The 21,476-nt window shown below is 43.6% G+C and overlaps 1 protein-coding gene and 1 non-coding gene across 5 annotated transcripts in view; one reads left to right on the top strand and one right to left on the bottom strand.

Annotated features, from left to right (window-relative positions):
- The window catches only part of FGF13 (fibroblast growth factor 13), a 360,807-nt gene that overhangs the window by 52,415 nt on the left and 286,916 nt on the right, over window positions 1-21,476 (bottom strand). The gene's annotated exons all lie outside the window — the stretch shown is intronic.
- TRNAK-CUU (transfer RNA lysine (anticodon CUU)) lies at window positions 11,440-11,515 on the top strand. Its single transcript has one exon. It is a non-coding gene; the product is annotated as a tRNA-Lys (tRNA).

Below are 21,476 nucleotides of genomic sequence, written 5' to 3'. Positions count from 1 at the left end.
TTTCAGCAAAGACAGTGCTACAAGTGTGGCAAACAAGGGCACTTCAAGAAGGACTGTCCAGAACTTGCAAAGATCGCAAGCTCACTGGATGTTTGTCCAAGGTGCGGTATTCATGCTTGCTGTGCATGAGAACATTGTTGTAACACAGAAAATGTAAGTACTTTGTCTCTCATATCAGGGCACATTCATTTCTTTTAGGATTTTTAGTAGAAGGTAATGCACACGCAGACAAATTGACCATGCCAATTTCAAGGACTTTACCAAACATTTTTGAACAGGCAAAATTGAGTCATGCATTCTTCCATCAGAATGCTCAAGCACTAATGGAAACTTTTCACATTTCCAAAAGTCAGGCAAAGGAAATCATTAGTGCTTGCCCAGATTATCGGCTTGTACAACCTCCTGCTTCCATGGGAGCAGTCAATCCAAGAGGATTGCACAGTTTGCAGCTATGGCAAACTGATGTCACAAAATATCCATCCTTTAGGAAACTCAAAAATGTTCATATTTCAGTTGACACGTTTTGAGGTGCAGTCTTTGCATCATTGCACACAGGTGAGACAGCACAACATGCTTGTCGACATTTCTTGCAGGCATTTGCATCATTAGGCGTGCCGCAAGAAATCAAAACAGATAATAGACCAACATATATAGGGAAAGTGCTTGACAAATTCCTGAAGAGGTGGGGTGTCCATCATACCTTTGGTATCCCACACTCTCCAACAGGTCAAGCAATCATTGAAAGGACACATCAAACATTGAAATCCCTTTTGGACAGACAAAAATGAGGAGAAGCAGACGCGACACCGTACATGCGCTTGAATAAAGCCTTGTATGTGTTGAATTTTCTAAATGGCTCTTTTGCAGAACCAACTCCACCAATTATCAGACATTTTTCAAACAGCACAAGAGCGAAGCTGAAGGAAAATCCTTTGGTTTTGGTCAGAAACCCAGAAACAGGACAGATTGAAGGGCCATTCAAATTAATAACTTGGGGCAAGGGATATGCTTGTGTCTCCACAGCGGTCAGACCGAAGTGGCTGGCGGCAAAGCACGTGAAACCATACCGAGTCCAGACACAAGCAGACGCAGACCCCAAGACCGGAGGAAGAGAAGTGGGCACGCAGATGTGAGCCAGTGTCAAGACAGCAGACATCCTTTCGTTCTACGTGCAAAAGAGACTCTGGGACTTGAGTTTTCTTTGGGGCTTGGGTGGTGTTGCATTTTTAAAGATTCCCATAGGAAAAAGGCCATTGAACATGAAAGAACTATCCTTGTGCCTCATTCTCTCCTTGGTTGCCTTGAGCAATGCGGCAGTTTTGCCCGTGGCTCAACCAAAAGAGAATATTTGGGAAACTCTAGCCAATGCATCAGGTTTAGATACCATCTGCCTGACACACTCAAAGCCAGGGAAACCCTTCTCAACATATTTAGTGGGGTTGCCAGTGAGCAAATGGCCGATTCCAGAAAACATCCCTCCAGTGATTTCAAAGTCCATTGTAAATCCAGCGGACCAATGGGATATTTGGACGAAATTCCTTCCTGTAGCTCCTTTTGAACCTCAGGAACTGGAAATTCTTGGATCGGTCCGAATGCAATTTTGTGTGAAATTCGGCCTTTCTGGAGTGGCACAAAACAAAACAATAGACATCACTCCAAACCTCAATTTTTACAGAAATTCATCATCTTGGTGTAATCACACTAAGATGCTGGACAAGCCATCCAACCATGTTCCAGCACAATTGCCAAGAGAAATCTTTTTCATTTGTAGAGACAGAATTTGGCCCACAATCGCCGCAAATGTCAAAGGTGGTCCATGCAGCATCGGAACGCTTTCATTGCTAACACCCAACATGACACTGATGAGAGAACAAAAATATATAGAGAAAAGATCTATCAAGATGTATGATCCAAATTGTGATGACAATGTTCACACATGGAACAAGGCTCAGAGAATTGCGGTTGCACTTTTTTCACCACAGGCAGCATCAGGAGTAGCCTTGACACAATTGGATCAGGTGGGTTGTTGGCTGAGCAAACATGCCCGAGCCACCTTTCTTGCACTGAGTGACATGTTATTAGACACTGACAGTGTAAGACGAGCAAGTCTCCAAAACAGGGCAGCGATAGATTATCTATTGCTGACCCACTGGCACGGGTGTGAGGAATTTGAGGGAATGTGCTGCATGAATTTGTCAGATCATTCCAAATCCTTTCATGAGAACATCAAGCAATTGCAGGAGAGTGTGAACAAACTTGGAGAAGTGAGTCATAAATAGTTAGTGCGATCAATTTATTTGACCTTTCACCATTGTAGAAGGGAATTTTAAAAACATTTGTATATATTTTAGTAGGGCTTGTAATTCTTCTCATGATCTTGCCGTGTTTGCTTCGATGCATACGGCAGGCCATGGACCGGGTTGCCAAAGAGGTGTTTTTGGTTCAAACAGGAGGGGGAGATGTTGGAGTCCAGGGCATTCCTTTGGCTGCCCTGGAGGGTCAGAGACCTGGACAGGGGGGTCTGGGACCCTGGCCCAGAGGGACATTGGCTTTGATCTCAGTCCATGGGAAAGGCTTCCTGCACTGCGGGAAGGATTGCAAGCCACAAGAGTGTAAAAGATAGTAGTTTAGCTTATCACAGGGTGAGAAAACAGTAGGTTTAGGTTTTTAGTATTGAAGTGAATGGGAGCAAGATGGAGGATTTGGGGCATTGTCTCCTGCTTCTTCTTTCTTCTTCCCTCACTCCATTTTCTGCAGTGATGGTAGCACAAAGTAGTTTAAAGGGATTGGGTCAAAGTAGAGGTGACCTGTTTAGTATAAGTGATAGGTATTAGCAAATAATGATAAATAAAGAATACGTAGCAATTAGTATAAAAGATAGAGACAGCCCAGTCCGGGAAGAGTCGAGGAGTCACCAGATGCCTGAGCAGCTGCACAGACCTTTGTTGGGCACTGAGAAATTTGTAAGATAAGAAACAATAAACGAAGCGCGCAACCTTGAAAAATCAGAACCTGAAGACTCCGTCTCTTTCTTGCGTTTGGCTCAGAGCTTTGCAGAAGGTGAAAAGACTCTAAAACCACCTGAATCTCAGAGCAAAAAAAAAAAAACAACCAGTACTGGGCCAGCCCCGTCCAGCTGTCACGGCTTCTTCAGCACTGTTCACTTTGCCAGGACATCCCCCCCCCCCCCCCCCGCCTGCTTGGGACAACCCACCATTCCAGCCATCAGCCCCGGAGTGTTCCACCCTTCCAGCTTAGTGCTCCTGGGGTAGGGGCCCAGGAGATCAGACTGCCCCGGGCTTGTGAAACAAAGCCCCTCAAGGTTCTTAGTTCTGTTTATTATTATTGCTGTAGTTGTTGTTGTTTGTTAGTCGTATTATATTTACTAGTAAAAAACTGTTATTCCTTTCCCCATACCTCTGCCTGAAAAAGCTCCTTTAATTTTCTAAATTATAATAACTTAGAGGGAGGGGATTAGAATTCCCCATTCCTAGAGAGGCCCCACCCCTCCCTAGCAAATACCTGTCTTCCAAACCAAGACAAGTTTTTAATAGCTACAAGTAGCTAGTCTGCCTGCAAAAAAGACCATGCTGAGGACTCTTATCAGCTCTCCTAACACATTTGCTGCAACTTATGGATGGTAAAATCCTGATGACTACTTATAGACTATTATGGACGATTTACATGCAGAGTGTCAGTGCCCTAGATCAGTGGTCCTCCCTCCAGTGAACCTTCACATTTTTCAGTTTCTGTGAAGCTGTCTGTATCTTTCCTTACCCTTTGTTCCTAAGAGCACGGCAAGGAGTGAAAACTGCCAGGATGGCACGGAGTTGCTACCGTCTCTCCGTCACCCTGTGCCCCTCTCCACCCCTATCCCCCTTTCCCTGAAGGCAGGACAAGGTCAGAAACCATCCAGAAGTGATGCGGGTGTGCTACCGTTCTCCCTCTGTCCTGTATCCTCCTTCGCCCCCTGTCTTTCCATATCCCCTGTTCTCTACCCAGGAAGGCAGTGGCTGCACCCTCCTAGGCGCTCCTTCTAAAAACATGGTGCTTACCACGCGGTTTTGAGATCCCCTCTTTCCTGCCGAAGTCCTTCTCTTCCAGTCCGGACCTTCCCTTCCCCCCCCACCTACCTATCCCCCCACTTCCCGCCACGCAGCTGCAGCTGGCCCCACCCCAGGCCCGCGTGGCAGTGGAGGCAAGGAGGGGCTAGTCAGAGAGAGTGCCAAGACCTGCTGTGCCCTGCAGCTGGCACAGCAGAAGAGGTGTGGCAGAACTGCGTAGCTGTGAGAGAAGGTTGGACCCTACCGTGTCCTGCTGACAGCTCTACCACTGCCGCTTTCACCATTCCTCATTTCACAGTCTTCATCACCTACAGTAGTAACACCCACAACACCAGTACCAAAGCTGAGACCAAACAGTAAGAACTGTGCCCCGCATGAAGAGGAAATGAAAGAACTGCACCCCTTTTGGTGGGAAGATCAAAAGCCAAAGGAGATTGAACTATTAACCCCTTAAGTGAAAATGTATTCATTTAATTCAGTATCATCATTTCTGTTACTTTATCCTCTGTAATAAAGTCTCAAATGCTTTTCTGGTACTTGTTAATTTAGCTTAATGATGTTCATTTTAATTTTGCAAACCAATAAGTCATATTCCCGAGAATCCCCTTATTATAAGTTATTTAACACACCTTTTAACCAATTTATAAACGGAGGAGTTGTGCAGTCCTGTTTTGAGGAGGCTGAAATCTGATCTCCTCCCTTGACCTAAACCTTAAGACTCCTCCCCTAGAATACCCTATAAAACCCATGACCCTGCCCCTTCTCGCCCTCTTTGTCTTCACCTCCCTTCGTCTTCATCCCCTCCCCAGCCTGGGGTAGGGGGGGATAAATGGATTCTCGAGCTTAACAAAGACTTGTCTCATCTGTTTCCCCTGCCGGTGGTTGTAACCTCCCTTGACATGATGGTCACTGTTGCCACATGACAGAACAATAAGGCTTCAAAATATTCATCAGAGGCAGCAGGAAACCGGGAGCAGAGCAGAGACAGGCAGCAATGATGTATAGTTGAAAATTGTATTTAAAAATAAATCCTTCGAGCCAAAGTGCATTTCAGATTCAGCAGCAACTTCGGCACTCAGAGTGAACTCCTGGCTGTGCTGCAGTGCTTCAGGAATGTGTTTTTCTGGTTCATCATGACACTTGGCTCCCTGAGTTTGCTCCTTGGTTTCAGAAACAGAACTTGTCTGCCAGCAGCACCTCCCAGTGCTCAGATGTTATTCCCACATGAGCATTTTTACAAAGAAGGAAACGAAAACACACTTCTTACATGTTTTGCCCAAGGCTAATGAGGAATTTATTGCCCAGCATGGATTAAAATCCCAGAACACTTCTTGCACCACTATTGTTTTTAGTACAGACTTTTTCTGTCTCTGCTGACTCCACCAAGTTACTCATGCACATTGAGGGCAAGATGAGTTTTGAGGCTCTTGATTTATTGTGTTTTAAATTCATAAGATGCCCTGAAATAGCCCCAGTACTTGTATTCTCCTTACCTGCTGCTAGATTGCTAAACCTGTATTTTGTCTTTTTCTGTACAACTTTTCACACTCAGAAGATGCAGCAGGATTTAGCTAGGACTAGCAAAGGAATGTCCAGTCTCAAGTTCTGCAAGGACCATGGTCACATCTGCCTTTCCCAGAGTTAAAAGGCTCAGGAGCAGCTGCTGAGGGTCCAAGGTCCTGCCTGCAGGAGGGCAGCACTTGTCCGGGCAAAGAGGAGGAGACTGCTGCTGTATTTACACTCACGGCTTGTTCCTGTTTACCGCAGGTTCCAACTGGAGCAGCTGCACTGCCTTCTGACTTCTGAGAAAAGCTACACACCAAGGGCAGCAGGGCACACCCCATCCCTGGAGGTGCTCAAGGCCAGGCTGGATGGGGCTTGGAGCAGCCTGGACTAGTGGAAGGCATCCCTGCCTTGGAGGGGCTGGAACAAGATGATCTGCGAGGTCCCTTCCAACCAAGGCCATTCTGTGATTGTGTGATGATTCTGTGGCATCTTCAGACTGACTTTTCTGCAGCTTTGTTACTGCTCTATTACTGCTCTATTACTGCTTTCTGGAGGGAGAGGTTCCTCTACAACACCTTGGTGCCTCTACCTGCACTGCCCGACTGCAGAGGCCAAGAGGGCAGTGAAACCTTTAGGGTATTTTTACCTGATAAAGCTTTTTTCACCCTGGTACTGGCTGCATGAACTGAGCTCTTGGCAATGGCAAACTGCTGGCACCAGCACCTGGCTGGTATCAGAAGGGAACTGGGCTGCATCAGCAGCAAGGTGCTACCACGGTTTTAAAAATCAGTTAGGCACTCTGCACTAGAAAGCTTCTCCATCCCTTGACAAAATGAGTCCCTGGTGTGTTGGAAGGGAAATCAGAGGGAGGAGCTGCTGGTGATCACTATCCCATTAAAACATGGCTAATGTGCATCACCAGTTGCCCACTGCTCCAGTTACAGTGTGTAGATACGAGTAAGTCAAGTCCTTTATTTGTGTAATTACAAGGAACTGATCCCTTGGGGTCATACAAATAATTCAGTATACTAGCTAAAAGTGAGCTTTCTGAGAACACTTGCACTAGTATAATCTGATGGAATGCAGAGTTCTGGAAAATAAATGCCAAAGGGGATGGAAAAAACAGCTAAAGCTAATTTATTTTTTAAATCAAGTGAATATTAACATTTTTTGTCTGTATTTGCTCAGCTTTAAGGAATAGCCTCCTTGCTTCTTTGTTGCTATTTCTTCTTCTTGACAATATATCTCAACCTGAGGAATTGTATCCATGGTTCAGCACAAGTGCCAAGGAGTGAAATGAAGTTATAATAAAGCTACACTACACTACATGTGGGAGGTACCTTTGTCCATCAGCCTTTCCAGGGAGCTTCTGAAAAATAACCCCTGTTATTAAACTAATCACCTTGTGTCAAACAGCAGTGACAAGAGAGAAAATTTACCTGGTTAATAACTCAGCAATAAAGGTATGTACAGGGGAGGAGGAAATTAGGTTGTTGCAGACACAGCAATAACATTATGAACCAAAATCCAGTATTGGAGGAGATAAAAGTTTTCCATCCCAATATTCCTCCATGACAAGTATGAAAGAGAATGCATAAGAACAAGGGGAAAAGATGAAAGATAGCAGCAGAAAAAAAACACCTTTGAGAAGTGAGCTAACAGGTAATTAATGGCTGCAAAGAAAGTAGATCAGAGAAGTGGCAGAGATGTAGATCTTGGTGCCACTCCCCATTCAGTTCTGCTGAATGCTCTGCAGGGGGATCTAGCCAAGGCTGCTCTCCCCATCCCCACCCACACAGGAACAGACCTGGTAAAAGGGGCAAGCAGGGTGTTGAGGTGGCAGCACTGGTGATGAGGCAAGCCAGAAACAAAATGTGTGGCAGTGGCATGTTTTCTAACAGCAGTGACAGATTTTAATAAGCAAGCTATTCTTCAGTTTTGATTTGAGGTGTATATAATAAGGTAATGTGGGTGTTGAGTGATAAAACCCACAAGAAATACACAAATTAGAAGCACTGATTTTTTGAAACCATGGCCTCATTCAGACTAAGTGGCATGACCTATTTTTATTGCATTATTATATTTGGAAAATAAAAGAAAAACTCTTCTTTTTCATCTCTTCTTCAGCATAGGAAAGATTGGGGACAAATTACACTGCTCTTTTAAGATCTCCTCTTTAAAAACTTAAGAACCTTTATTTGTGGTTTGATTTCTTTTACTGTTAACTGGCTTCTTCCTAGAAGAGATGAGATCTATCTTGTTTATTACAGATTTTCCAGTGATCACTTTCACAAACTTCCCAACAAACTCACTTAAGTATTTCTCTGCTCCAGATTTGAGTAAGTCCAGGGAAAGCTAGAAATATTCTATGACTGCTGACCAAAAGCAAGAATTTACAATGGATTTCAAGAATGTCTTTTTGAAAGGAATATGACTAAAAAAAAAAAAAAACCTTTCTGAATTTTTGGGCATTTCCTCCCATGGCAAGATCTTTCCATGGGCTCTGAAAATTAAATACCCAGTACAACTTTCTGTACAGCCTGCAGGAGTTCCTACTCCTCACTGTCACCACTAACGGGCTGAGCAGGGGATCAATACAGCAACTGCACAAAGTACATATTTCGGTCTGTCTCAAGAAGTTAATCAATTCCTGTGGGGAGACATTGTGGGGAGACATAGAGTTAGTGCTAAAGGCAATCTTGCCCTTGATATATTGCAGCTGTGTTAATTATCCTAGCGTGGGAACAGCCTTGCTCTTAGCTAGTAGAGAGTTAGTTGGAGTCTGCTGGCCCTGCTGTGAGGAGTGTGAAACGTGCATATTATATGGGATTGGCTTCATGTCCTAAGGGTGTGAAAGAGTGTGTAAAAGTGAAGGAGAAATTAAGTAAGAGTAGATGGATGAAAGCACATGTAATGTTGATTGTTATATCTCCTTGGAGGGAGGTGTATTGTATTGAATAGTTGTGTGGGATAGAAGGGATTTTTTGTGTGTGTGCATAGATAGAAGTAAGTGGTCTTTAGGTTGTAAGAGAAAGTGAAAAACAGAGGTGGGGGACGAATAGATAAAATCTTGAAAAATGGGACAGAAAACCAGTAAGTTGGTGTCCTGGTTTGGGACAAATTTGGGAGAAAACCCAAAAGGACCTCGAAGGACATTGCCACTCGGGTAGAGAAGCTACCTGTCAAAGTCCGTCATGTAGATGCCCATGTCCCCAAGAGTCGGGCTAATGAGGAGCACCAAAACAACGAGCAGGTAGATCAGGCTGCAAAGATAGAGGTGTCAAAGATAGACTTAGATTGGCAACACAAGGGAGAGTTGTTTCTAGCTCGATGGGCCCATGATGCCTCAGGCCATCAGGGCAGAGATGCCACCTATAAGTGGGCCCGAGACCGAGGGGTGGATCTAACCATGGACAGTATTTCTCAGGTTATCCATGACTGTGAGACGTGTGCTGCCATCAAGCAGGCCAAGCGGGTGAAGCCCCTATGGTATGGCGGGCGATGGTCCAAGTATAAGTATGGGGAGGCCTGGCAGATTGACTACATCACCCTTCCCCAAACCCGCCAAGGCAAGCGCTACGTGCTCACAATGGTAGAGGCCACCACAGGATGGCTGGAGACCTACCCTGTGCCTCACGCTACGGCCCGTAACACCATTCTAGGCCTTGAAAAACAAGTTCTTTGGAGGCATGGTACCCCTGAGAGGATTGAGTCAGACAATGGAACTCATTTCAAGGTGAACAGCCTCTGGCATGTTGGAAAATGCCGAGGTCCAGGCCCTGGTGGGCCGCAGGTGCAGCCCCCAGTGCTCCCCTGGGTTTTCAGTCCAGAGCAGGTTTAAACAGTTCCAAGAAAAAGGAAAAAAAACAGTCCAGGAAAATTCTCTGCCCTAGCTAGCTGAAACTAACTAAAAGCAAAAAAAAAAAAAATCTCAGTCCTGCAGTCTCTCCAAGCCTCCGCTGAACACCCCGTCCGCAGAAGAATGTGGAGGAGTCAGGCAGTTTTCTCAAAACAAACTCCGCGCTTCTCCTTGCTCTTAGAACCAGTCTTAAAGGCACAGGACTCAATATACAGCACAAACAGAACAGACGATTGGGGATACAGGCATCATAAAGTTACCCTAGGACAGTTGGATACAAGGAAGAAAAAAGGGTGTAAAAAATTACCAACAGAAATACCTCAAGATAGCCCTCTCGGCATTATGTTAGCTAACTGGGATAAAAACCCTTGTACAAAAAAAAAGGAAAAGATGATACAATTTTGCATGATAGAATGGGCAGAGAAGGAAATAAGATCTGACCACGTTTATTGGCCCAGATACGGCTCTTTTGAGAACTGGATTTGTCAGGCTCTAAATATATTTGTAAATTCAAAAGAACAGTTTAATCCCGAAGAAAGAGAATATGCCACATGTTGGACAGGAGATTTTAGGAGAATAAAAATCTTTCACGTATCAGAAACCCCCGAGATGAAACAAGAAAAGAAAAAGGGGAAAGAAAAGGGAGGGGAACCAGAAGAAAAGAAGAAAAAAGAGTGGGATCCTTTGCAGGTTTTGCCCCCTCCGTTCCCGCTCGCGCTCTCGCCGTTCGCGGCCGAGCCCCCTGTCCCGGGTCCCGCTTCAGCCCCGCCTGCCCCAGTTCCCGTCCCGAGTGCGGGCTCGCAGCCCGCAGCAGCCCCGCCTGCCCCCGTACCCGTCCCAAGTGCCGGCTCGCAGCCCTCGGCAGCTGCGCCGGTCCCCACATACACCCCATCCCCGGCCCCGCCGGTGAATTTGTCTGCTCCGGCCGCCTGGTCCACAGCCGCCCTAAGGGCCGTGCCGGGGGTCCCTCCTGACGCGTGGTCTAAGACCACCGCCCCGACAGTGCCGGGGGTCCCGTCGGTCCCAGCCGTCCTATCTCAAATCACTTCCCCCACTGCCCGATCCCCGGCTGCCCTGCCCGTGCCGGCCGCGCTGGGCGCTGCCGCTGCTGCTTTGTCTCTGCCGGGAGCCGCTGACTCAGTCGCCATAAGGCCCATGCAGGCTGTCCGTGCTCCCCTCTGGTATCCCCCAGAACTGCCCCCTCCTCTGCCAGTCACGGCAGCAAGCCCCGCCTACGCTCCGCCCTTGGAGGACCGAGCCTCGGCACTGTGCCCTCCCCTCACCCCCCTTCCTGCCCTGAGCTCCGTTCCCTCGGTAACCACAGCTACTGCTCAGAGAAACGACTTCTCCCTAGAAATGCCTTATCGAAACACTAGAAGTTCACTTAAAAGACAGCCCTCTCTGGATTCTTTCTCAAAACACGGGAAAAAGACGACAGAGGATAAAAAACAAAAATGGGATAAAGAAATTAGTCTATTTCCACTAAGAGAAGTCCCAATGGGAGGGGGTGGAACAGGGTTTGTAAATGCCCCTTTGACTTCTTCTGAGGTCAGAAATTTTAAAAAAGAAATCAAAGGAATTTTAGAAGATCCCATAGGCACAGCTGAACAATTAGACCAATTTTTAGGTCTGAATATTTATACTTGGGAAGAGATGCAGTCTATAATGAAAATAATATTTTCTCAGGAAGAAAGGCAATTAATCAGAGCAGCTGGAATAAAACTTTGGGGAAACAAAATGCCAAGTGTGCCTCCTGAGTGGGGTCAATATAATGAAGAAGGGAGGAAACACATGAATGAATATCGTAATTTAATAATCAAGGGAATAAAAGAGGCAGCACCCCGAGGGCAAAATGCTAAAAAAGCTTTTGAGGCACAGCAAGAAAAAGAAGAATCTCCAACTGAATGGTTGGACAGACTTAGGAGAAATATGAAACAATATTCCGGAACAGACCCTGAAACTGATGTGGGAAAAGCTTTGTTAAGGATTAACTTTGTTACTTGTAGAAATTGCTTCCGCTAGCTCAGTCGGTAGAGCATGAGACTCTTAATCTCAGGGTCGTGGGTTCGAGCCCCACGTTGGGCAACAATTGTAGAAATTGCTTCCTCCTGCTGCTGCTGAGGACTCCAGGACGGTGTAGATAAATGTAGATGAGAGATCTCTGAAGTTAGGTTTTAGAAGATGAGGTTTATTGTAAGGGATGTGAGGCCTTGCTCTGAGCTGCCAGGCTGCAGCTCGTGGCAAGGCCTAGGAAGGTGGGGTAAGGGAGAGGTAGGGAGAGGAAATTCCAAGAGAGGAAAGTCCTCGGGAAAGGGTGCAAGCAAAGAGACCGTCCAGCCCCCTTGGGACCCCTTATCAGGGGTCTTCAAGGTGGGCTGGAACAAGGCTTGGGCCAATGGGGTTACAGATACCTGATACTTCAGGGGAGGGGTACAGGTGTGGGATGAACCATTGGGGGGTGAGACAGAACATTCCATTTGACCTGGGTGTGGCTGCAGGTAACCTTCAGATGGTCACATAACTGTTTTCCCAGACATCCAGTATCTAATACATCTCAAACATCAAAACTTACTTTCAATTCTATCTCACCTACAGGTTTCACATTCTCAGAATACAGGCAATCATATTTATAGGGTTTTTTGGCTTCATCCTCCCCAACAGTTACTAATGCCTGGCCAGATATTAGAAAAAAATTAGAAAAAAATTGAGGATTGGCATAATAAATCATTAGATGACTAATTAAAGGAGTCTCAGAAAGTTTATGTCCGAAGAGATGAAGAGAAAGCTAAACTGAAAGCAAAACTTATGGCAGTCACCATGCGAGAAAACAATTTCCAAAAAAATCAAAAACATACAGGCACTACTTCTAGAGATAAAATTAGTAGAGACAGGGGAAAAGAAAAGAATAGAATCTGTCCTGCGTTACAATGTAAGATGTGCCCAAAGTATGTATTCTATCACCATCTACATGAAATGTTGAAACTAAGTTGTGCACTGTTTCCCTTGCCCCCTGCCTCCAGACTATCTTCTGTTAATGGCCCATCAATGCCTTCCTGCATGACTCATAGATAACTCCCTCCAGGAGCTATCTCTGTTTAATAGGCAATCAAGGACCCATTACAAGACTGATTAAAATTATATCAGCCCATTGTGAGATGCTCCGCCCAGGGGGAGGAGCCAAGCATTCCCACCTGGATATAATCTGGGATTTGGGACAGCACAGGCAGCTTTACCCACTGTATTCCCAGAGGACAAGAGCTACCAGACCTTTCTGCAGGAACACTGCTTCAACAAGACCACTTCATCTGGACTGCTACCACCATGGTTTCAGGTTGTATTCTGACTCTGTCAGTGATCTTTTGTACTATTGCATATGTGGGAGATTAGGGACAGGTGGTCGGAAGATATCACGCTGTACGGGCAGACAGAACCCCTCCCTCAACTCTTAGTTGGTTAGTGTCCTTGATAAGGTAAGCAATACCTAATTTGTAACGTAAGCAGACGGATGTGATGTAGCAAACAGAGGTTTTATAACTCCATGTAACCAGTTAATAAACGCCATTAGCCGTCCACCACACTGGTGTCTGTGAGCTGATGGACCGAGCAGCCTGGGTGTGGCTGCCGTGTCGTTCCTGAACCAGGTCACTACACCTCAGCGGAGGTAGCATGCATATGTTTTATTTTATTTTATTTTACCTTTTTTTTTTTTTCTCTCCTATTAAATTGTTTTTTTTCTGACTTGGAGTCTCTCGCTGGTTTTGCCTTCAAGCCAGCACAGAATCCCAATACAAACCAAGTCTCAGCAGCATTCCAGGAATGTCTGCTTTTACTGTGGGGGCGAGGGACATTATAGGAAAAATTGTCCTAAGCAGGTAATAGATCTGAAAATCTTCAAACAGATGAGCACAGAGGAGGAATAGGGAGGTCAAAGGCTCTAATTTTTAGGGGACAAATACCATCTAGAGCTTGTGATAACTCTAAAAGTGGGTCCCCAAGGAGAAGAATTAGAATTTGTAGTAGATACAGGGGCAGAAAGAACCTGCCTGCTAAATGTACCAAAAGGTTATAGTGTGAGTAAATATACTGCAAATGTAACAGGGGCAAAAGGAGAAACTTTTACAGTTCCAGTCATTAAAGATGCAGTAATTGAAGGGGAAACTAAAATTTGGATGGGAGATGTCTTATTGGTCCCAAAGGCAGGTAGCAATTTACTAGGAAGAGACTTACAAGTGAAATTAGGAATAGGGGTTATACCAGAAGATGGGAAAATGACAGCTAAAGTTTTAAAATTAGGCCAAGAGGATGAAGAAAAAAATTAACAAGGAAGTTTGGGCTGGGGAAGGAAATAGGGGAGGATTAAATATTGACCCTATAAGTGTTACAATAGAGAGAGAAGATTGTCCCATACGTGTACGTCAATACCCCATATCTTTAGAAGGACGGGAAGGTTTGAAGCCAATAACAGAAGGTCTAATAAAAGACAAGACACTAGAACCTTGCATGTCTCCCCATAATACCCCTATTCTCCCAGTAAAGAAGCCTGATGGGAGTTATAGACTAGTACAAGATTTAACGGAGGTTAACAAAAGAACTCGGTCTCATTACCCCGTGGTACCCAATCCCTATACACTTCTAAGTAAAGTTCCACCTCAGCATCAGTGGTTTAGTGTAGTGGATCTTAAAGATGCTTTTTGGGCCTGTCCACTAGCCAAGGAGAGCCGAGATATCTTTGCCTTTGAATGGGAGGATCCAAAAACTGGAAGAAAGCAGCAATTAAGATGGAAGAAATTACCGCAGGGGTTCACGGAGTCTCCAAACTTATTTGGGCAAGCTTTAGAAAAAATACTGCAAGCCTTCTCCACTCCTCCTGGAATACAAATTATCCAATATGTGGATGATCTTTTACTATCTGGGGAAGATGAAGTTGAAGTTAGAGAAGCTACAATAAAACTTTTAAATTTTCTGGGAGAAAAAGGATTAAGGGTATCAAAAGGGAAACTGCAATTTGTAGAACCAGAGGTAAAATATCTTGGACGCTTGATAAGTAAGGGTAGTTGAAGGTTCAGTCCAGAGAGAACTGCAGGAATTTTATCCCTTCCACCTCCCTCTTCAAAGAGGGAAATCAGAAAACTACTCGGATTATTGGGATATTGTAGATTATGGATTGAGGGGTACACACAGGCAGTAAAATTTTTGTATGAAAAGTTGACAGAGGGAGATAATATAAAATGGACCAAGGAAGATGATGATAAATTAGAAAAACTGAAGTTAAAACTGGCCTCAATACCAGCTTTAAGCTTACCTTCACTAGAAAAACCCTTTCATCTGTATGTGAATGTAGAAAAGGGGGTAGCTCATGGAGTTCTGGTCCAGGAGTGGGGAGGAGTAGAGACCAGTAGCTTATTTATCAAAGATGTTGGACCCAGTGAGCCACGGCTGGCCAGTATGCATTCAAGCTATAGCCACTACTGCAATCCTGGTAGAAGAAAGTCGTAAACTTGCTTTTGGAGGTAAACTAATTGTGTGCACACCTCATGCGGTTCGAAATGTGTTAAATCAGAAAGCTGAAAAATGGTTGACAGACTCCAGAATGTTAAAATATGAAGCAATCTTGATAGATAGTGATGATCTGACATTAGAAGTAAACAGGAGTTTAAATCCAGCTCAATTCTTATATGGAGAACCAGCAGATAACCTAATACATAATTGTTTAGAAATTATCCAATACCAAACAAAAGTTTGAGGGGATCTTGAAGAACAAGCCCTTTCAGAAAGGGAAATAATCTATGTGGATGGTTCCTCCAGATGTCTACAAGGAAAAAGAATGTCAGGGTATGCAGTAGTTGATGGAAAAAACATGCAAACTATTGAAAAAGGAAAATTACCTTCAAACCGGTCAGCTCAAACTTGTGAATTATATGCTCTAAAAAAGGCACTGGAATATTTAGCACACAAGAAAAGAGGCTATATATACTGATTCGAGGTATGCTTTTGGAGTAGTACATACTTTTGGAAAAATTTGGGAAGAAAGAGGATTACTTAACTCAAGAAGAAAAGGATTAGTACATGAGGGACTCATTTTAGAGATTTTAGAGGCATTAAAACTACCTGTAGAAATAGCTATAGTACACATTAAGGGACACCAAAGAGGAGTGACCACAGAAATAAGAGGAAATAATTTAGCAGATCAGGAAGCTTAGGATGCAGCAGAAAATGGAGCTGAAAGAGTTATGTTAATATTAACTCCAAATACCAAAGTTTAGTGAAGCAGAGAAAAAAAATTAAACAAGATAGGAGGAGAACAGGCTGAATCAGGGAAATGGAAACTTCCTGATGGAAGACAATTACTTAATAAAATACTGGCTAGAAAAATACTAGAAGACATGCATCAGAAAACCCACTGGGGTACTCAGGCTTTGTGTGATCATTTTTTAAGGAACTATGGATGCATTGGGATTTTTGGAGTAGCAAAGCAAGTAACTGAAAAATGTATAACTTGCCAAAGGATAAACAAAAAGGTGATGAGAAAAACAACATTAGGAGGTCGTGAGTTAGCTCTTCGACCATTTCAAAGTATCCAAGTAGATTTTACTGAACTTCCTCAAGTACAAAGATGGAGGTATTTATTAGTAATGACAGACCATCTAACTCATTGGGTAGAAGCAGTTCCCACTACCAAGGCCTCAGCCAACATGGTAAGTAAAACCCTCTTAGAACAGATTATTCCCAGATATGGAATAGTTAATAGAATAGACTCAGACAGAAGAACGCATTTTACGTCAAAAGTGTTACAACAAATAATTCAGTCTTTAGGGATAAAATGGGAGCTGCATACCCCATGGCATCCACAGAGTTCTGGTCATGTAGAAAGGATGAACCAGACTTTAAAGAGAACTTTGACCTAATTGATAGTTGAAACCCAAATGTCATGGGTACAATGCCTACCTTTGGCCTTATTGAGGATCCGAACACAACCCAGGTCAGACCTGGGAGTGTCACCCTATGAAATGATGTTTGGGTTACCCTTTTTAACTACCCAACATGAAAATGCTACCTATGAGGTAAGGGAAATGAGTGTTAAAAGATACGTTTACACCATTGCGAAAACTCTTGAAAACCTACAGTTGACAAGAATAATCCCTCAAACCACACCCTTAGACTTTAAAATCCATAATGTTCATCCAGGAGAATGGGTGCTAGTAAAAACCTGGAAAGAACAATCTTTAACTCCTTAATGGGAAGGTCCTTTTCAGGTATTGCTGACTACCGAGGCTGCGATCCGGACCAAGGAACGAGGGTGGATCCACGCCAGCAGAATCAAAGGAAGAACCTAAGGAGTAGACGATTACATCTGAACCGGGTGATACAAAATTGACTCTTAAACGGGGACTGGGTGGTAATGAACTGGGAAGACCCAAATGGTCCAAGAAACATACACAGGATCACACCTAATTGGGAGATAAGGCCAAGCTTATATCAGTGGTTTCAAGTACCGCCTGGACAAGCTTTGAGACACCTCTGATACCCTCCTTGGGGAGGAATACTTCCACTCCAAACAGGAGGATCAGGACTGTTTCAGACAGAGAACTCTTGTATTCATGCCTTAGCCTGTGATTTATGCAAAGAAGAAAAGGAGTTGCAACTTCCATCAGTGCCAGACCAAATACCCTGTTTGATCCACCCAAATACCAGACGTGTTAGCTGGGTTAAATGTAAATGTTTAGATTGTGGGAAGAATTAGTATTGTAGTTCACACAAGCGACGCTCTCATTGCAGGAAGTGTCAAGGGCCAAATCGATCTCCTATCCAGGTAGATTTCGAAGAAACTGAAATAATAACTTTGTTTTGTGGATGGGAATTATTAGTGCCTGTTAAATAGGAGATACCTGAAGAACGGTGGAAACGACAGTTAAGGAGTGTCAGAAATTATTTGTCTGGAAATTAGCTAAGAGGAAGTGACAAGGAAATAGAGGGCAAGACCAGATTGGCCTCTGTATTCGCCACCAAGAAGATCAAATACACCTGCTGTGGGTTGCAACCCCATAGGCATGGGAGGTGGGAGTATAAGCCATACTGGACCTCTGTTACTCCTTTTTCTGTCACTCAATTTTTGTCTTCTCCCTTTTGGGATATCGACAAGGCCATGCTATAGGTGTTACCAAAAGCTGTACATGGAAAGACACCAAGGTTCTTTTTTCATTTCTCACAGTCATGTCAACAGTCACTGTTATAACCCATCCAAATTAGGCAATTGCATACATAAAGGGAAAAAGTACTAGATTGCAGAGATCTTAGGAACAAGTAGTAGCAGGATGGGAAGTCAGTGCCCAAAAGAGGAGAGATGGATTTGCTTTACCTACATTATTGGGCACAAAGCACAAGATTTAGTAAAAGAGCAATTGATAAGCAAAAAGGCTAAGTCAGTACAACCACCTAAACCTGTGCCAATTTCAATCAACAATTTGTATACCAAACTTGAACAGCAATTAGAAAAAGAAATAGATATCTCAAGGATGGGTAAAAATCAGTTTGTAGAATTGGGGGAAAGAATAAGTAAGGAACTTAACATAACCAATTGTTGGGTCTGTGGAGGGGCTTTGATGTCAGAAGAATGGCCATAGAAAGGCAGCTGCTTAGGCCCAATTGAGCTTCTAAAATGGAACCAAGCAAGTACAAGTGGAGAAAACAGACCAGAAGGGTGGATTTTAAGCTCAACAGTGATAGGGGAAGAATGTCTCTGGTGCACTGGGAAAAGGTTCCTTTATGAAGTAGGAAAAACACCCTGTAAAAGATATAAGGTTAGTAATGGAACTTCTGTATGGTGGGTCCCAGAAGAACCAACTGTGTATTGGACCCAAGAAAAAGCAAAAAAAGTGAATTTTAAGTATGATAACAAAACAAAACTTTTCCAGTGTAATGATACAAGTAAAAATCCTTACTATGGCATCCCGGAAATTTCCAAATTTTGGTAGAATATAGATCAACAAAAATTTAACTATTGGAAAGCTCCAGATGGCTTATTTTGGATATGTGGGAAAAGAGCATACCCAAAACTCCCCTCTCAGTGGAAAGGGAGCTGTACTCTGGGAATTATACAGCCAAGATTTTTTCTTTTACCAGGACCTGATGGGGATCACTTAGGGATATCAGTTTATGAGGATCTAAAGAGAAACAAAAGAGAATTGATTGGAGGATTCCAAAAATGGGGAGATGAGGAATGGCCCCCTGAACGCATACTAGAAACATATGGGCCAGCCACCTGGGAACAAGATGGGAGTTGGGGATATTGAACCCCAATTTATATGCTAAATCATATTATAAGACTTCAAGCCGCTGTAGAGATAATAACGAACAAAACTGGTTAGGCAATGGAATTACTATCAAGACAACAAACCCAAACAAGAGAGGCTGTGTATCAGAATAAGTTGGCTTTAGATTATCTATTAGCTGAAGAAGGGGGTGTTTGTGGAAAGTTCAATACATCGGATTGTTGTTTAAAAATAGATGACAATGGAGATGCCGTCCTGGACATAGTCAATGATATCAGAAAAATCGCCCATGTATCAGTTCAAAAGTGGGATTCAATGCTAAATAATAGCTGGTGGGATAACGTGTTGGGAGTAGAATGGTGGAAAAAGTTAGGCTTCTTCCTTTTATGCGCTACAGCTGGTCTAATATTTCTTCCTTGTTTGATCCCGTTTCATTCAGCTCATCACCAGTGTGGTACAAGGCATGCAATTAATAGACATTGACCAAAAGTTGCCTACAACAACAACACCACAAAGGATTATGGTGTTAAAGAAACAAAATAATATAGAAGACCCCTTCAAAGAAGCGAGATTAATTTGTAAAAATAATGAGCGAATAATGAAGGCTAGAAAACAATGAATATTGCTCTAGACAAATTAATTATAAAAAGAAAGAGGGAGGATTGTGAAAAGTGCATATTATATGGCTCTACGCAAGATATTTACTATATGTATTATGTTGTATTGATTCTTAATGTTGTATTAATAATTTGATAGTATGGTAAATGTAGTTTTGTAGTTAAAATGTAGTTTTTATGTACCAACCACAGGAAAACGTAAATCTTTCAGAGAAAAAAGAATTTACTACTTCCTTATCAGAAGAGACCAACTTCTCCTGCCTTGCTCAGCCCTGAAGACGCCATAGAGATTAAAGGAAAAAAGTGATACTAACCAGAGACAATTCTTTGTTTGAATGGAATTTATGCATTATGTATGAAATGTATGAATATTCAACAGGCTATTGCTTTTAAGAGATAATCCTTTGTTAACGGGGGTCCTTCTCCAGTGCTTTTTGCTCGGGAAGGCACCCAGACATCTGTTACTTTGTTTTTATTGTCTCGTATTGTCCTAACCCTAATTGTTCAATTTTTTTACTCTAATTCTATTTTTATAACCATCTTATTTACTATTAAACTTCCAAAATTTTAAAAACAAGTGATTGGCGTTTTTCACAAGGAGGAAGGGACAGGAGGTTGTGAGAGGGACAGAGAGGGTAAGATGCTGTATGAGGGACAGACAGGGTTAGTTGGCCATGCTAGGGACAGGAAGGAGTGAGCTGGAACTGCAGAAGGAAGAGAGAAGAAGAGCTGAGGCACTGAGTCTACAGACTAGCTGCTGCCATAAATGGACAGACCCTGAGAGCTGTGTGGAGCTGCCTGTGGGATTGCAACAGAGAAAAGGTATGAGAGACTTTTAGATAACAAGGTGCTGATACTTAAAGCCTTCTTGTTGGGGAGGATGAAGCCAGAAAGCCCTATAAATATGATTGCTTAGATTCTGAGAATGAGAAACCTGTAAGTGAGATAGAATTGAAAGTAAGTTTTGATGTTTGAGATGTATTAGATACTGGATCTCTGGGAAAACAGTTATGTGACCATCTGAAAGTTACCTGCAGCCAGACCCAGAGGTCAAATGGAATGTTCTGTCTCACCCCTCAATGTATGGTTCATCCCACACCTGTACCCCTCCCCTGAAGTATCAGGTATCTGTAACCCCATTGGCCCAAGGCTTGTTCCAGCCCACCTTGAAGACCCCTGATAAGGGGTCCCAAGGGGGCTGGACGGTCTCTTTGCTCTTTGCTCTCTTTTTGCTTGCACCCTTCCCCGAGGACTTTCCTCTCTTGGAATTTCCTCTCCCTACTTCTCCCTTCCCCCACTTTCCTAGGCCTTGCCACGAGCTGCAGCCTAGCAGCTCAGAGCAAGGCCTCCACATCCCTCACAATAAACCTCATCTTCTAAAACCTAACTTCAGAGATCTCTCGTCTACATTCATCTACACCGTCCTGGAGTCCTCAGCAGCAGGAGGAAGCTATTTCTACACCTTCTGAAGTTTTTAATTAAGCACTCTGAGTGTCGTGGCTGTCTTGACAACCACATATGGGGACACAGAACTTGCCCAAATCTTTTGTCCTACATACAGTACAAAAGCTCTGCCCAGCTTTTCCCAAGTTCTGCACTTACCCAGCACAGGGCTGTCCCTGCTGTGCCATCCCCAGCTGGGCACAGCCTGGCCTGGCTGTGAAAAGCTGAAAGCTGATTAGTCTCAGCTGTTCCTTCTGGCTAACACTGAGTTGTAATACTTCTTGCTTCCATCTGCTTTACTGCCTGGCCTTTTATAGGGAAAAGATTATTTTTATTTTTATGACTGTGAAGGCAAAGTATCAGTATTTTTAGTGACCTTCAAAGCTTTAAGGACTCAGGAACAGGCATCATTACCAAGAATCTGCCCAAAATTTTCCTTTTTATTTCACTGCCTTTTGACTTAATGTGGAGGCTGTTAAGGCAGACAGTGTTAATACAAACATACTCCCCTGGAGAGAAGCCAGACAATAATATAAACACACCCCCTTAGGAAGGGAGCACTTAGGCCAGACAGATTATAAATACAACCCCCTGTCATGGGTTAGTACAGTTTAGTTTTTTAGTTATAGAGGAATGTAGAATGATTCTCCGGGTCAGGACCTGGGAACTGCTTTAGAAAGGACAGGGACCTATCAGAGGGTTAGTTGGAATACTGGCA

The sequence above is a fragment of the Hirundo rustica genome, chromosome W (genome assembly GCF_015227805.2).
Source record: "Hirundo rustica isolate bHirRus1 chromosome W, bHirRus1.pri.v3, whole genome shotgun sequence".
Classification (NCBI taxonomy): Eukaryota; Metazoa; Chordata; class Aves; order Passeriformes; family Hirundinidae; genus Hirundo; species Hirundo rustica.
The sequence above is the reverse complement of the archived record's forward strand: the minus strand, read 5'-3'. Positions and strand labels throughout refer to the sequence as shown.